General features: G+C 34.9%; 1 long non-coding RNA gene across 1 annotated transcript in view; it reads left to right on the top strand.

Moving 5' to 3' along the window:
- LOC129035696 (uncharacterized) overlaps window positions 1-18,249 on the top strand; it is a 250,938-nt gene that overhangs the window by 211,899 nt on the left and 20,790 nt on the right. Inside the window, exon 3 of the long non-coding RNA XR_008502289.1 lies at window positions 14,336-14,439. This is a non-coding gene — a long non-coding RNA (uncharacterized LOC129035696). The remainder of the gene's footprint in view (window positions 1-14,335; window positions 14,440-18,249) is intronic.

Here is an 18,249-nt window from a genome sequence, read left to right on the forward strand (position 1 = left end):
TTCTGGATCCTAAAGTACTCATCACCTAATATACATACTATAGTTTTACTCTCAGATTTTCAGTTTGTAATAAATTGTGCAAATTCTAGATCTGTTGCTTTATGACTTTTTGTGCATTATTTCAAGGATGGATGTTAATATGGCCATAAAAAAACAAAGAACATATTTTAAAATTATGTTGTATCTGTCCCACAATACCATATTGTGCCTCAGGAGGTGAGAGCTCAATGAATGTTTTTTTAAATAGCCAAAATATATTTTCAGCCAGCAACATGCTGGCTAGCATTTTTCTAAATCAATTCTCTTCCCCCGAAAAAACAGAGACTCATTGATGTAAGAGGCTTATCCAAATGATAAATATGACAGTTCTACAGAGAAAAACAACACACTGATTAACAATTTAAAAATAAATCATGAAGCCAAATACTCCCTTCTTGGTGTTAAAGAGATCTATGTGATCACAGCAACAACAACAACAAAAAATCGGCTTAGTCCTAAAGATTTTGAAATCCCTGCAGCCCAGAAGTTCATTTAGTAGTGAATGTATGCATCTCATGGGTGCCTTTGTACAACAAAAACACTGAATCAATTATTTCAGTTCTGTATGATTCAGCCCCACTCATGAAGCTGTGGCCTAAGTTTCCTTCTGCTTTCCTCCTGAACAAAAGTAATTTCTTCAACAGAAAAGAAGCATATTTTCCATTTATTTTTTTGTAAGTATTAGATAAAAAAGTATTGATGCAGCCAAATTGCTACCTAGAACTTTTTCAAATTATAAAAAATATTTTATCCTCAAGTTTAAAATGTATCTTAACAATTGGTCACTCATGTAATTCTTTTTCTTTTTGTCTTGCTATCGTAAGAACTGAATGTATAGTACTCATTGAAATTCCTCATTTGTCAACCCTAGAAAAGAAGTTAATTAATTTTAAATCTAATTTCTGAAATGGAAGAAAGGAGTAGGGCAAAGAATAAGAAAGTAGAAGAAATAGAAGAATAAGAAAGTAATTCTTTCAAAGGCTTATTTTAATCATATTTTAATGTAAGTTGCTTCTGGCATATTAAAACCCCGGGACATCAAAATCATGACAGAAAAAAAAATGTCACTAAAGAAATTGAGAATATTATCGAAAATTTTATCTGACATTTTATTGATTTGTTGTTGGTTTGTTTTGGTTTTCATTTTGAGTTTTGGAGAGTTTGGGGTTTTGTTTCATTTTTGCAGTAGGTTGTATTGAAAGAGCCATAGCCACTAACAAGAGGAAAAATAATTTCTGTCTTCTGATTCAGTACTGAGGCAAGTGAGGGAAAAGCAAGTACCTTTTTCACTAGGTGACAGGAGAGAGGGGCAAAGGAAGGGGTAACTGCCACTTATAACTAAAACACACTGGACTAAACCAGCAGAGAACTTTGTAACCCCTGCATCAGGGAGCCCTTCACCAACAGCAATAAGTGAGCAGAGCAAAATAGCGCTGAGCAATGCGTGGGAATGAATGGCTAATGAAGAACTCCAGCTTGCAAGCATTCTTCTTTCAGGGACAGTGGCACCTGTGCATATGTGTGTAATTGAAAAATTGTTCTTATAGCTATACATCATGCTTATTGATTGGTATAAAGTAGTATATAAATAAATTCATATCTACCAGTTTCAAAATAAATTATCTTTTGATATAATACGACTACAGTGCTTACAAGTTGTGTGTAAGTGCCAACTTACAAAAATAGAGTTTCTCTCAAGTTTTTAAGAAAGCCAAAAATAAAAGTCAATTTTACATGTAAACACAGTTTAAGGGAGCTCTCTCTTTTATTCTACCATTTTTGCTTTGACAAGTGAAAATAACAGTTTTCTCTGTTTTATTAAATTCATACAGTTATATAATTATATTCATAAATAAACATATAAAGGTGATCGTTGTACCTCTGTTTCTCGATTATCAACTCATAAAAAGCCTAACAATATTGGCTTGGGCAATCAAAGCCAGCCACTGTTCTAAAGCAGGTATCAGCCAACATTTCCTTCTGCAGCACCTATCACATTCTAACATAATATTGGACTTATTTATGTGTTTATTGTGTATTTCTCTTCTTAGAAGGTAATCCCCTACAGGTCAGGTTTCTCATTTATATTTATTGAGAAGATGGCATTTTCAGCTCCTCAAACAGTACCTGTTATATAAATATTTGTTGAAAAAATATTTAAAAGAATGTCTGGGAAACTTTTGAAGGTTATTCATAAATATGTCTACCATGACTGGCAGAAGTTCTTATGTGGTCTAATATATTAATCAGTTTTCACACTGCTATAAAGATATTACTCAAGACTGGGTAATTTATAAAGAAAGGAGGTTTAACTTACTCACAGTTCCCCATGGCTGGGAGGACTCAGGAGACTTACAATCATGGCAGAAGTTGAGGGAAAAGCAAGTACCTTCTGCACTAGGTGGCAGGAGGGAGGGGCGACTGCAGGGAAAACTGCCACTTATAAACCATCAGATCTCATGAGAACTCCTCACTATCACAAAAACAGCACGGAGGAAACTGGCCCCATGATTCAATCATTTCCCATCAGGTCCCTCCTTGACATGGATTATAATTCAAGATGAGATTTGGTTGGGACAAAAAGCCAAACCATATAATCTAGTTACTTTCTGACTCAATGTTGCTAAAACAGTTAAATTATTAATAATTTCAAATTGCTCCATTCAGCCTTAATTCTTACCTTGTCAAAGAGTAGCCTTTGTGTTGTTCCCCCTAGAAATTTTACAGAGAAAATGACAAATAAAATCATTGAAAAAGTATTTATTAGAAAATACATGATACATAGCAATTAATATTCCTTCTGCAGTGTGGATCTGCCATGCAGGCTGGGAGGCCCTATGTCAATATCTAATACATGGTTAGATGCAGCATCATGCATCTTTCCTAAGGCTCTTAAGTTGGCCCCCACACCTGCAATAAAGATGAAATTGGGGAGTTATTTGTATTCATAGATATAGCAGTAAATGGCCATTTTCTTTTCAATGTGCATACCCATGAAATTCCATGTTAGTGTATTTTTTATTTTATATTAAGTTTTTCATTTTTAATTATTATGGGTATACAGTATGTAAATATATATATACATATGCATGGGGGTACATGCGATATTCTGATGCAGAAATACTATGTGTAATAATCACATCAGGGTAATTGGGGGTATTCATTATTGCAAGCATTTTGTCATTTCTTTAAGAACATTCCAATTTCACTCTTTTCATTATTTTAAAATATATAATAAGTTATTGTTGACTGTAGTCATCCTGTTTGCTATCAAATACTGGGTCTTATTCATTGTAACTATATTTTCATACACATTAATTATCCCCACTTACCCCACTACTCCCCGATACCCTTCCCAGACTCTGATAACCATAATTCTACTCTCTATCTCCATGAGTTCAATTGTGCATCAGAAAGATATCGTTAAATAGCTTATTATATAGATAAGCTTTAACCTGACAACTGAATAAATTAAACGATATATCAAAATTTTCTGGGTTCTGTTTGGTAAAGTGACAAAACAAAAACAAAAACAAAAAAACAAAAATAACACATACTTACATTTTAGGTAACATCCATCTACCTATTTTTTGAAAGCCAAATATAGCAGGTAAACAAAATAAACAACAAAATTGATTTGAGGACAATTGGATTTAGAAGTAATTTTGTTTCTAAAAACTCTCTATATAATGATATTTTCTTCTAAAAAAGCTATATACAGTTATTTTTAAGGCAATTATTTTATTTAAAAATATAAACATGATCATCCAATGTCTTAGTCCATTTGGGCTGCTATAACAAAATATCTTAGACTAGGTAATTTGTAAACAACAAACATTTATTTCTCATAGCTCTGGAGGCTGTGAAGTCCAAGATTAAGATGCCAACAGATTTTGTGTCTGATAAGAAGGTGCATTCTGTTCCATAAGTGGTGCCTTCTTGCTGTGTCCTCACATGGCAGAAGGGGCAAGGTATCTCTATGGAGCTCTGCCTTCACAACCTAATCACTTCCCAAAGTCCTCACTCTTAATATCATCATGTTGGGGATTAGATGTCAACGTACAAATTTGCAGAGGGACACAAACATTCAGACCATAGCACTAAAGGGTTATGAAGTGTTGTATGTTTCTTACCTTATAAAAACTTTAAAAATAAATCAATAAACAAGATATCAAGTTAATACAAATTTTTATATGTCAAAATTTATTGCTAAGAAAGTGTTTCAGATGCATATTCCAATAATCCAAGAGGTTTTATAGTCATGGATTTTTTAACTATGCACACAAACATGTATCAGTTGTAGTTCTATAATATGCTAACACTTTCCCATAAAATAAATTATGCACACTATATTTTAACATATGACCCTTAAGAGCAAAATTTGACAAGAGACTTGTTTTTCAACCTTTATGCAAAGTTTAACTTCAACCTGAAATGATATTTACATTCAGCAATGTAATCAATTCTATCAAATTCTATTATACTGGAAACAGTTTCATTGAAATGTGCTAGTGTAATGAAATGTGCTAGTGTAAATGGATTTCAAGATGTTTATTAAATGCCTCATAAGCTTCTTGGCACTACTAGAATATAATAACAGACTTAAAACATTTAAGAGCTATGAGTCTACATAACATGAAGTAAAATATTTGCAATTATGGTAAAATCTCACTGAGTTATACACTTCTAATTAAAAATTTCCAGCAATTTAAACTCATTGGTATGATGCCTGGGATGTTCTGGCTTCTGACCATAGTTTAATGAAAAAATACTTTTTAAAGAAGAAACAATTTATATATACAGAATTCTTGACATTGCATTACGACTACAAATTCCTTACCATAAAGTTGTTAACACAGTTGTTCAGATCATCTGAAGCACTGCTAACATCACCATTATTGTAGAAGTTGAATTAGGGTCTGTTATACACAAACTTAACATCTAATTTAGTAATGAAGCATTTTTTTATTTTATATTAAATAAAGGGGTTACATGTACAGATGTGTTACATGGGTATATTGCATTCAGATAGTGAGCAAAATACCCAATAGGTAGTTTTCCAACCCTTGCCTTCCTCTTTCTCTCCCAACACTAGTAGTTCACAGTGTCTATTGTACCTTCGTTTATGTCCGTGTGTGCTCAAGGTTTAGCTCCTGCTTGTAAGAATATGTGGTATTTGGCTTTGTGTTCCTGAGTTAGGTCATATAGGATTATGACCTCCAGCTCCATCTGAGTTGCTGCAAAGGATATGATTTCATTTTCTATGGTTGCATAGTATTCCATGGTGTATAAGTACCACATTTCTTTATCCAATCCACCATTTATGGGCATGTAGATTGATTTCATATCTTTGCTATTGTGAATAGTGCTGCGTTGAATATATAAGTGCATGTATCTTTTTGTTATAATAATCTATTTTTCTTTGGGTAGATGCCCCATAATGGGATCTCTGGGTTAAATGTTAGCACTGTTTTAAGTTCTTTGAGAAATCTCCAAACTGCTAATGTACATTTCCACTAACAGCATATAAGCATTCCCTTTTCTCTTCAGCCTCACTAGTATATGTTGTTTTGACTTTTCAATAATAGCTGACTGGTGTGAGATAGTATCTTATTGTCGTTTTGATTTGCATTTCTCTGATGATTAGTAATGATGAGCATTTTCATATGCTCACTTTTTAATGGGGTTATTTGCTTTTTGCTTATTGATTTGGTTAAGTTCCTAATAGATTCTGGATATCATTCCTTTGTCAGATGCATAGTTTGTGAATACTTTCTCCCATTCTGGAGGTTGTATGTTTACTGTATTTATAGTTTGTTTTATCAGGCAGAAGTTCTTTAGTTTAATTAGTTCCTACTTGCCAATATTTGTTTTTATTACAACTTGTTTGCAGACTTAGCCAAAAATGATTTGCCGAGACTGATGTCAAGAAGGGTATTTCCTAGGTTTTCTAGGACTTTTATAATTTCAGGTCTTACACTTAAATATTTAGTTCATCTTCAATTAATTTTTGTATATGAGGAAAGGTAGGGGTCCAGTTTCAATCTTCTACACATGGTTAGCCAGTTATCCCTGCATCATTTCTTAAAAAGAGAGTCCTTTCTTCATTGGTTGTTATTGTTAACTCTGTTGAAGATCAGATGATTGTAGACATGTGACTTTGCTTCTGGTTTCTCTAATATGTCCCTTTGGTCTGTATGTCTGTTTTTGTACCAGCACCATGCTGTTTTGGTTACCGTAGCTTTATAATATAATTTGAATTTGGGAAGTGTGATGCTTCCAGTTTTGTTCTTTCTGCTTATGATTGCTTTGGCTACTTGGGCCCATTTTGGTTCCATATGAAATTTAGAATATTTTTGTTCTAATTCTGTGAAGAATAATGTTGGTAATTTGATAGGAATCACATTGAATGTGTCCATTTCTTTGGGCAGTATGGCCATTTTAACAATTTACTCATTCTTCCAATTCATGAGCATGCAATGTTTTTTCATTTGTTTTTGTCATCTGTGATTTCTTTCAGTAGTGTTTTGTAGTTCTTGTAGAGACATTTCACCTCCTTGGCTGGCTGTATTCTTAGATATTTCTTTTTCTTTATGGCTATTGCAAGTAGGATTCCAATCTTGATTTCACACTCAGCCTAGACATTGTCTCGGTATAAAAATGCTACTGATTTTCCTACATTGCTTTTGTATCCTAAAACTTTACTGAAGTTGTTTGTCAGTTCTAGGAACCTTATGGTAGAATCTTTAGGATTTTTTAGGTATAGAATTATATTGTCAATGTATAGAGATATTTTGATTTCTATTGTCAGTGTATAGAGATAGTTGGATTTCTTCTTTTCCTATTTAAATGCTTTCCATTTCTTTCTCTTGCCTGATTGCTCTGGGCAGGACTTCCAGTACTATGTTGATTAGCAGTTCTGAGAGTGGGCATCCTTGCCTTGTTCCACTTCTCAAGGGGGATGGTTGCAGCTTTTGTCCATTCAGTAGGAAGTTGGCTGTGGGTTTGTCATAGATGGCTCTATGTCTAGTCTGTGTAGGGCATTTATCATGAAGAGATGTTGAATTTTATTGAAAGCTTTTTCTGCATCTATTGAGATAAGCATGTGGTTTTTACTTTTGATTCTGTTTATGTGGTGAATAATATTCATTGATTTGCATATGTTGAACCGGCCTTGCATCCCAGGAATGAGGTCTACTTGATCAAGGTGTATTAACTTTTTGATATACTGCTGGATTTGGTTTCTAGTACTTTGTTGAGGATTTTTTTTATCTATGTTCATCGGGAATATGGCCTGAAGTTTCATTTTTTCATTGAGTCTCTGCTAGATTTTGGTATTAGGCTGATTCTGGCTTCCTAGAATTAGCTAGGGAGGAGTTCCTCCTATTCAATTTTTTGGAACAGTTTCAGTAGTATTGGTACCAATTCTCTTTTGTACATTTGGTAGAATTCAGCTGTGAATTCATGTGTTCCAGGAATTTTTCTAGTTACTAGGTGTTTTTTTCATTACTGATTCGATTTCAGAGCTTGATATTCATCTATTCAGGGTTCAATGTCTTCCTGACTTTAATCTTAGGAGATTGTACGTTTCCATAAATTTATTCATTTCCTCTGGATTTTCTTATTTATGTGCATAGTGTTGTTTATATTACACTCTGAGGATCTTTTCTGTGTCTGTAGGATCGATCGCAATGCCATCTTTGTCATTTCTGATTGTACTTATTTTGGATTTTTCTATTTTCTCTTTGTTAACCTAGCTAATAGTGGTCTATCAATCTTGTTTATTTCTTCTTGTTTTCTTTTTTTTTTGAAAGACTGAGCATTGATTTCATTGATCTTTTGTATGGACTTTTGCATCTCAATTTCATTTAGTTCTTCTCTAATTTTAGTTATTTATTCTCTTCTGCTAGTTTGGGGGTTGGTTTGTTCTTGTTTTTTCCAGTTCCATTAAGCGCAAAGTCAGATTGTTAATTTGAGATCTTCCTAACTTCTTTATGAAGGCACTCAGCATTACAAACTTTCCTCTTAACACTGTTTTAGCTGCATCTCAAATATTTTGTGTGTTGTGTCCCTATTTTCATTAATTTCAAAGTTTTTTTTTTATTTCTGCCTTAATTTCAAAGTTCACCCAGGAGTTATTCAGGAGCAGGTTTTTTAATTAGCATGTATTTGTGTAGTTTTGAGAGATCATCTTCATTTTGATTTTTATTTTTAATACGTTGCGGTCCAAGGGTGTTCTTGGTATGATTTCATTTTTTTTTTATTTAGGCTTGCATTATGACTGAACATGTTGATGATCTTAGAATATGTTTCATGTGCAAATGAAAAAAATGTATATTCTGTGATTGTTGGGTGGAGTGTTCTGTAGATGTCTATTAGGTCCAATTGCTCGAGTGTAGAGTTTAAGTCTGGAGTTTCTTTTTTAGTCTTCTGCCCTGATGATCCATCTAATGCTGTCAGCGCATGTCGAAGTCTCCCACTATTATTATGTTGTTGTCTAAGTTGTTTCATAGGCCAAGAAGAACTTGTTTTATGATTTGGGGTACTCCAATGTTGAGTACATGTATATGTAAGTCTTTTTGTTGAATTGTGCCCTTTCATAATTATGTAATGTCCTTCTTTGCCCTTCTTAATTTTTATTGGTTTTAAATCTGTTTTACCTGATACAATAGCTACTCTTGCTCTTTTGTTTTCTGTTTTCATGGTATATCTTTCTCCTTCCCTTTACTTTGAACCTGTCTGTGGATATTGTTACATATGGGAAGGTCTCTTGAAGACAGCGTATGGTTGGGTCTTGTCTTTTTATCCAGCTTGGCACTCTATGCCTTTAAAGTGGGACATTTAACCCATGTCATTCAGGGTTGGTACTGAAACGTGAGATTTTGATCCTGTCATGTTGTTAGCTGGTTTTTATGTAGACTTGATTATGTGATTGCTTTATAGTGCTTGTGGAATATGTGCTTATTTGTGTTTCTGTGGTAGCCGGTATTGTTCTTTCAATTCCATGTTTAGCAGTTCCTAAGGACCTATCTATCATAAGGCTGGTCTTAAAAGAAATTCCACAAGCGTTTTCTTGTCTGAGAATAATTTTATTTCTCCTTCACTTATTAAGTTTTGTTTGGTGAGATACAAAATTCTTGATTGGAAATTTTTTTATTTCCAATTATTTAAGGAAGATAAAAATAGGCTCAGAATCTCTCTGGTTTTTAATGTTTCTGCTGAGAGGTCTGCTGCTAGCATGATGGGATTCCCTCTGTGCGTGACTTGACTCTAGCTGCTTGTAAGATTTATTCTTTTAAAATGTGGTACATATACCCCCATGGAATACTATGTAGCCATAAAAGGAAATGAGGTTGGTCCTTTCCAGGGACATGAATGGAGCTGGAGGCCATTATGCTTAGCAAACTAATGCAGGAACAGAAAACCAAACACTATATGTTCTCACTTATAAGTGGGAGCTAAATGATGAGAACACATGGACACATGGGGGGAAAAACACACACACTGGGGCCTGTCAGAGGGCAGGGGGTGGGAGAAGGGAGAGGATCCGGATGAATAGTTAGTGGATACTGGGCTTAATATCTGGGTGATGGGATGACACGTGCAGCAAACCACCATGGTATATGTTTACCTGTGTAACAAGGCTGCACATCCTGCACATGTACTCCTAAACTTAAAAGTTGGAAATTAAACAAAAACAAAAAGATTTATTCTTTTGTGTTGACCTTAGTGAATCTGATGACTGTGTGCCTTGAGTATGGACATCTTGCATAGGATGTAGACGGGGTTCTCTGTATTTCTTGAATTTGCATGTCAACATTTCTAGCAAGATTAGGGATATTTTTCTGGACTTTTCCACAAATATATTTTCTGAGTTATTTATGCTTTCTCCTTTTCTCTCAAGGATGCCGATGAATCATAGATCTGATCTGTTTACATAGTCCCATATTTCTCAAAGGTTTTGTTCATTTTTCTTAATTCTCTTTTTTTTTTTATTACTTTCTGACTTAGTTGATTCAAACAACTAGTGTTCAAGCTCTGAAATTCTTTCCTCAGCTTGGCCTATTCTGCTGTTCATACTTTCCATTGTATTATCAAATTCTTGTAGTGAACTTTTCAGCCCTAGAAGTTCACTTTGATTCTTTCTGAAAGTGGCTATTTTGTCTTTCAACTTTTGGATTATTTTACTGGATTCCTTGGATTGGGTTTCGCCTTTCTCCTGAATCTCAATGAACTTCCTCATCATTCAGATGCCGAATTCTATGTCTGTCATTTCAGTCATTTCTCACTGGTTAAGAGCCATCACTTGCGAGCTAGTGGACTCATTTGGTGGTATAAAGACACTTTGGCTTTTTGAATTTCCAGAGTTCTTGGGCTGATTTTGTCTCATATGGGAGGGTTAGTGTTCCTTTAAGTAAGGTGTAAGCTGAAGATAGACAATTGGCTTTGTTTCTGCAGGTTTTCAGATGGTCCAGGCACTGCACAGGGCCTTGGTGGCTGAATTCTTGCCCTTGGTTTCATAGGGAGAGATATTAACCGTGTATTTTTGTTGTTGTAGCTTGTGCTGCAATCCAGTAGATGACGCTTAAGAGTCATGGCCAGTAGATAAGCTTTTACTCAGCCATGTGGCTCCTTTTTATTTCCTGGCATTTGCATTGATGCTCTGCAGTGCAGTGGGGAGAGAGGTGATCCCCTCACCAAATCAGCTCCTAGACAATGGAGGAGCCCCCTCCAATCACTGGCACTGTACCTTCATTTATTTTGTCAAGTATTTGGCCCACAGCACTTTCTCAGGCACAGGCATTTTCTGGGCCAGCCCTGAGAGGAAGGCATGCCCCACTCCCATGGCAGACCGCACAATCCTGAGACTCAGCTTTCCCAGTGCTCTCACAGTGCAGCTCTTCTTCTGCTTAAGTGCTGTTCACAAACCTCAGCTTGGCAATTTCAAGCTACCACCACAGCCTTGGGAATAGCTCAGACTTTTTTTTCCCTCCCCAGCTTGGGGGCAGCAGGAGTAGGGACCACTGTGGAAGCAATGTCAGAGAATTTGTCAGTTGCCTCTGGGGTCTCCAGCCTAGACCAGTCTAGGTTCCATGACATGGTTCCAGTCATGGAACCATGACTGATGGGAGTAATCAACCAAGGGTTTAGAGGCTACACTATGGGCCCAAGCCAGGGGGCTCTGCCTGGTAGAGTGGGGGCACAAGGGCTCACAGGGAACACAGTCTGGTCTTCTCTCCTTAGGGTGGCTGCAGCGTGCTGGAAGTACAAGCAAAGCAATCAGGTTCTTTGTTCCTCCCCTAGACTTAGAGGAGCCAGAGCCTATAGTGCAGCTGTGGCAATGGCAGAGTGGTTGTTAGTTGTCTCTGAGAGCTCCACCCAGCTGCACTGGGGGTCCTAGCTGGGAGGCTCTGCCTAGTGAAGAGAAACAGAAGCAGGGACTCAGGACTCATGTGGAAAATAGTCTGGCCACCTTTCTGTATGGCAGCTGCAGTGTGCTAGAGAGCTGTGACAATTCTTAGGCTCTTTGCTCTCTACCCAGCCTGTAGGCAGTAGCGGCAGGGACCATGGCAGCAGCAATGCGGCAGTCCTGTCAGTTACCTTTGGGAGCACCATCCCAGAGAAATGCAGAGCTGCCACCAGCCGGAGTGCTTAGGCAGGGGTAGAATAGCTGCATTGGGGTCCCAGGCCAGTGGGCCTTTCTTGGTGGGGTGCAGCAGAGGTGCGGCATTTAGTCCATCTACTCCTCAGCACCATGAACGCAGCCTCCATACTAGCGGCCCATGAGAGAGCCTGGCCTCTCTTGTTGGCAGGGCTACCATAGCAGCTGCTCAGGTGCTCAGGGATCCAAGAACCATGGGGCCCCAACTGGGCTTGAGCAGTGGGTTTGCCCAAGCTTCAGGCAGATCTCTATGTCAGTCTAGAGGCCAAGGGCGTCAAGGAGGATCTCCTGTGTCCAGGATTGCAAAGGTCTGTGGCAAAAGTGTGGATTTCCAGGGGCTCTCACTCACTTACCTTTCCCCACAGTAGGGAGCCTTCTCTGGCTCTGCACCAATCTTGGGTAGGCAGCTGTCCTGCCTAGCTCCTGTCTGCACTCCATGGGTCTCTGCTGCTTCCTTGATGAATCCCAACATGGCCTCCTGAACAATCCACTTGAAGATCTGTTTCCTTTCCATGAGAGAGGTGCACACTAGCTGCTTCTAAGCCAGCCATATTGGCACATTTTTCCAAAAATAAAGAATTTTAATGGAACACTTTATATAATTCTAAGGAATCTAAAACTCATAGCTGAATCCCTAATTTAGAGGCATTGGCTTTCAATAAGTGTTTAAAGTTAGTATATTCATGATTCATACAAGAATTAATGTTGAGATCATTTTAGTATTCAATGAATTTATAGCCTAGAACTAAAATTACACTCTCCTTTTGCATTATACTGTTTTTTTTATTGCTGCTATAACAAATTACCACAAACTTAGTGGCTTAATACAACACAAATTTATTCTCTTGTAGCTCTGGAGTTCAGAATTCCAAAATGAGTCTTAAAGGACTATGATCAAAGTGTTAGTAGGGTTGGTTCCTTCTGCAGGCTCTAGGGGAGAAGCTGTTCCTTGACTTTTCTAGTTTTCTTATCAGCAGTTGCATCACCCCAGCCTCTGCTTCCACACTCCTCACTCTCCTGCCTTCCTCTTCCCCTTGTAAGAACTCTTGTAATAACTTGGAACTATCAAGATCATCCAGCATATAACCTCCCCATCTCAAAATGCTTAATTTATTCACATCTGCAAAATTCCTTTTGCCACTTCACGTAACATCATCCCAAATTCTGAGAATAGAGGCAAGGATCTTTAGTGGAGGAAGGCTATTATTCTGCATACCATATACATAAAAGTGAATTTTATTTTAACAAGAACATCATAGTTTTTTTTAAAAAAGGGTTAGTCTTTTTAATTATACTATTAAACATACTGTCATATTTCAAATTAATTTTTTCCTATCTGGCTGTATTTTTTCAGTTTTATTTCCTTCTGATTACTTCAGTTAATATGTAATATAAATATTATTATCCAATTGATAGCAAAGATAGTAGCTATTTTAATTTGATATATGACTTCAAATATTTTAACTGTGTGCACCATTTTTATTGTGTTTTAATAATAATGTATCAGTTTCTGTAAATTACTACCTTTTTCAAGGGAAGAAACCTTAATAACTCACCGGAGACTTTTCCTTATTATTTGCAGCCAAATCACAACTTAGCCTCTACTTCAGATACCCTCTTCTTAACATGTGAACCCCATCTTTAGTAGCATAAAAGATGAAGTGAAGTGTTGCTGTTAATTATTAAAACCTCACAGAAAATTCAGTTTGGTTAAAGTAATTCTATGCACTGGGTAGTGATTCTTCACAACTTGACCAAAAAATTAAATGTAGGATTTAGAGATGTTTTTTCCAATTCAGATAGATATATGATGATGTAATGAACATTTTCCCAGTAGAGCTGCAAACAAGAAAATATAAAAGAGAACATAGCTTATTATTTCAGAAGGAGGGGAAAGTAAAATGGTTTATCAATAAGCACAGTCTTTGTAGATAAGACATTTAAAATGCAGTGAGATTTTTATTGCTATCCTTAAAAGAAATGGAATGTACCTCCTGTCTTACTCCCTTGACTCTATCTCGTTCAAACATTATACATGGAAGAGTACACAAAGGACACAGCTATAAAATTAAGGTGTTTTACTGCTCTTCATGGTTCACTGCTTGCAAGGCAGCATCATTGTTTCTATTAGGGAGGAGAAAGACTATATAAGAAGCAGTCATTCTACTTGTTGTTGATGCAAGGACTCTTTGGGATTATTTAGATTTCTGCAATTCACAATGCCGAAGTCGAATAGACCTCTGGCAAATTAATTAATTAACTCCAAAATGAAATTTAGAATTTGCACACACCCTTCCCAAAATGACACTTGCCTACCACTCAAATAATTATCTGTGAGTGGTGTAAATCTGTGCCTAGCTTAATATGAGCAGTTCATTTTAAAGAAAATTTTATTTTTCCAGTGGTAACAAGTTTATTCCTATTATTATATCTATATTCCTATAATTATATCTATTATTCCTGATATAAGATTCCTACAATTTTAAGAATTTTAGTCTTTATTAATAGAAGCATGTATTTAACACAACTGATATGTATAAGATATAACATGATACTTGAAACAAATCAGTAATATGCTGTATTGGTCATGTCTTATCTGGAGTATTGTATTTAGTAATAAACCTCTTTTTTCAGTCTAGAGTATAAAGAAGAGGATGAAGGCTTAAGCAGGAAACTTTGACAGCTCCAAAGATCTTAATCCTTATAAAGAAGTAATTAAGTTTCAACTCTGCACTCAGGTAATGTTTCTTTTTAGAAAAACATTTGAATATTTATAGTTATTTGCATGGGCAACCTTATGAAAAAAAACTATATTAAATTCATATAGCCCTTAGAGTTCAAATGCATTTTAACATCAATTTCCTTTAACCTTTCTTCCTTCCCCCAAGGGGAGACAAAGCAATGATTGTCCTCATGTTATATATAAGGAAAATAAACTAAGAGAGAGTAAGATTAGGATTAATTTGCATAATATCACACAACAAGGGGGAGACTCATATCTCAAATGCTGACATTCTTATTCTGTCATGTGTTCTGTTCATTGGATCACAGTACTCTCTGGGAAATGTAATATTAAGGTCAGTATTTAACAATATACAATATGTAAAATGAAATTCAGAGAATAGAATGGTGGTTATCAAGGGCTGATGGGGGCTCAATATGGGGAGATTCATTCAATGATGCAAAGTTTCAGTTAGGAGAAATAAGTTTTTGGAGTCTACTGTACAGCAGGGTGCCTATAGTTAACAATGACATTATATAATTGAAGATTGCTAAGAGTAGATTTTAAATGTTCTCAACACACACACAAAAATTAAGTACATGGGGTAATAAATGTGTTAATTAGCTTGAGTTAATCATTTCAAAATATATGCATATGACAAAACATTACACTGTACACCATAAATCTATACAATTTTTGTTTTTCAATTTAGAAAATATAAAAATAAAAAATAAAGACACACATATAAAGCACATTGCCTACCATGAGGAAGTAGAGTGAAAAAGCAAAGTCACTGAAAACAGATCGCCTCACCTTAAATCCCCACCCTCCCAATTACCAGCTGTTTCATCATGTGTGAAATGGTTTTAATACCATCTATTTTACAGGGTGTTTTGAGGAATACATGAGTTACTAGGTTGTAAAGTACTTTGCTGTGAGAGCTCTATCAGTGTTAATGAATGTAAAAATCTTTTATTATCTGGTACATGGAAGACACTCAATAAATATTAGCTGCATAAACTCTCCAACATGGAGTGTTAATTCAGATGATGAATTAATATATTTGTCATGTAGAAAACATTCTAGAAATGCAGGGAGTGAGAGAATAGTGAAATTTTGAACAAGCAAACTTCTGAGTTCCTTTGTAAAATTCTACAAATCACTGCTTTGTAGAGAGTCATACAGATAGATATCGTCTCCTAAACACCAAGTATGTTCTTTTCCCATAAACTCCCATTCCATATGGGGCTAATCTGTATCCAACTTGCAATTTAATGGAGTGGCTAAATATACATGCTACCATAAGCCTCAGTAGCTAAGAAGAGAGTTATAGCTATAATTATATATTTGTGATTTCCTGTTGTAGCAATTTCAATACTACAACAGTATGTTGTAGTATTTATATGAATTTACATGATTTTTTTCTAAATCTTATTTACTGACATATGGATAATGTGACTTCGCTGCAAAGATTTTCCTAAAATATTGTTTTGTACTTCATATCATTTCCAAGTTTTCAGATTATGCATTCCATCCTGGTGAAAATCAATTCTCCATATTTGCTTTAGTGTTCATAGAGAACGAAATTCACAGAAAAAGAATTAAGTTAACATATTTCACTAGTACAATCTAAACCAAGATAAATTAGATGCATCTTTTCCTCTAGGCAGTGGAGCAAAAGCAGACTGTAATTTAGTCACAGTGCCTATCTAGAAAAATTTACCATTTGTAAATATGATGTCATAATCTAAGAAAAGGTGGATCTACTATAGTATTTTACAACTTTAATACTGTCTTATGTGTACACAAATTTATGAACTGGATACACTATGTTGTCTACTAGGTTCACAGTTTTATCTATGCTGCATATTTATTTCTTTCAATATGAGCTGGAGAATGATTAGGCTAAGCCAACAAAATATAATCATCTACTATGAACTAACTGCAGTTCCCCATTACCATGTTGGCGCCTTGAACAGAGGTTAGACATTTTTCAAACTGTTTTATTGCTTTGTTGAAAAAATTAGTATCTAAGCTGATGTAAAAGAAAAAGATACCTATAAATTATTGACAATGGAAAATCCCTGTGTAAATCTGCAAATCTATATTATGCATAAAGTGGAATGTTTCCAAAAATAATTTTTGATAGCTGATCAGAACAAAGTAGTTTACTCCCTTTCTTTTTTTTCTCATCATTATTCTTATAATCTTCTATTGTTCATAGTCTTGTTGATTTAGTACATGCATGCATCTCTTTTTAAACAAATATGAGGAATACGTTTTGTATAATAAATTCCATACACTTAAATATTAAACTTTGACAAATGTAACAGACATACATTCCTTTAAAATCACCACCAAATTCGAGACACAGAAATCTCCTCCAAGAAGCTCCTTGTTTACCTTGGCTTTCTATTCATCATGCCACTCATTCCCAGAAAAACACGACTACGTTTTTCACTCTAGATCAATTTGCATTTTCTACAATTCTACATAAAGTTTATACAATATACATTCTTTTTATCTGATTCTTCAACTTCAATTTAACATGATTTTAAGATTCGTCATCATAGATGACCTATGTATCAGTAGTTTATTCCATTTTATTGCTGAGAGGTATTTCATTGTATGGATATATCACAATAGCTTTAGCTATTTACCAGCTGATGAGCATTTGTGTGGTTGCCAGTTTTGACTATTGAAAAAAAAATCTGCTGTGAACATTAGTAAACAAATGCTTGTATAGACATATTTTTATTTTATAGGGGTAAATGCCTTTGAGTAGAATAGGTGGGTTATATGGTACGTATATGTCTACTTTTATTAGAAACCGTTAAACTATTTCTCATGGTTGTACTATTTATATCACCATTCATAGTGTAACAGATTTTTAAATTTCTGCATTTTTGCTACCTCTGATTTTATCACTCTTTTTAATTTTTGCCTATCTACTATGTATGCATCTAATTGTGGTTTATTTTGAATTCCCATGATCATTAATAATTTGAGCATCTTAGTCATTCTTAACTCTCTCTTTATAAAGTGCATTTTCAAATCCTTTGCTCATTTTATTGGATTTATCTTATTTTAAGTTGTAAAAGTTTTGTATATACTCTAAATAAAATCTAGTTGTCTATATACATGTTGTTAATATTTGTTCTAATCTGTGGCTTGCTTTTATATTTTGTTAGTGGTATCTGTCAAAGAGAAAAATATTTCATTTTTGAGAAAGTCCAGGTCAAGCCCACGCAGATATTTTCTTACATTTCCTTCCAGGAGTCTTATAGTATTACCCTTCACATTTAGTCAAATGATTTATTTTGAGTTAATTTTTGTATATCAATTTGCAATAAGGTTGATATTTGTTTATTTCCATAAGGTTATCCTACTGTTCCAGTAAATTTTTTTGCAGATTATCCTTTATCATTAAATTGCCTTATTGTCTTTGTCGTAAATTAATTGACCATATACATAGTATGGATCTAATTTTTCAATTTCTTTCTTGATATATATCCTTTCATATATACATATTCTAATATGTATATCAAAAAATATTTTATTGTAATACCAACAAAATGTAGCAAGCAACAACATAAAATTCACGATGTCCAACAACAAAAAACGATTACCAAGCATGCAAAAAACAATAAATATATCTATAATTAGGAGACAAATCAAGTAATAGAAACAGAGCCAGAAATACATGGAGAAAATTTGAAGACAGTGATGTAAAACATGTAATATAAATATGCGCCTCTTTATGATTGAGAGTGTAGAGGAATACATAAGCATGAGGAAGTGGTAAATGAGATATTTTTAAAAAGAG

The sequence above is a fragment of the Pongo pygmaeus genome, chromosome 3, assembly GCF_028885625.2.
Source record: "Pongo pygmaeus isolate AG05252 chromosome 3, NHGRI_mPonPyg2-v2.0_pri, whole genome shotgun sequence".
Lineage (NCBI taxonomy): Eukaryota > Metazoa > Chordata > Mammalia > Primates > Hominidae > Pongo > Pongo pygmaeus.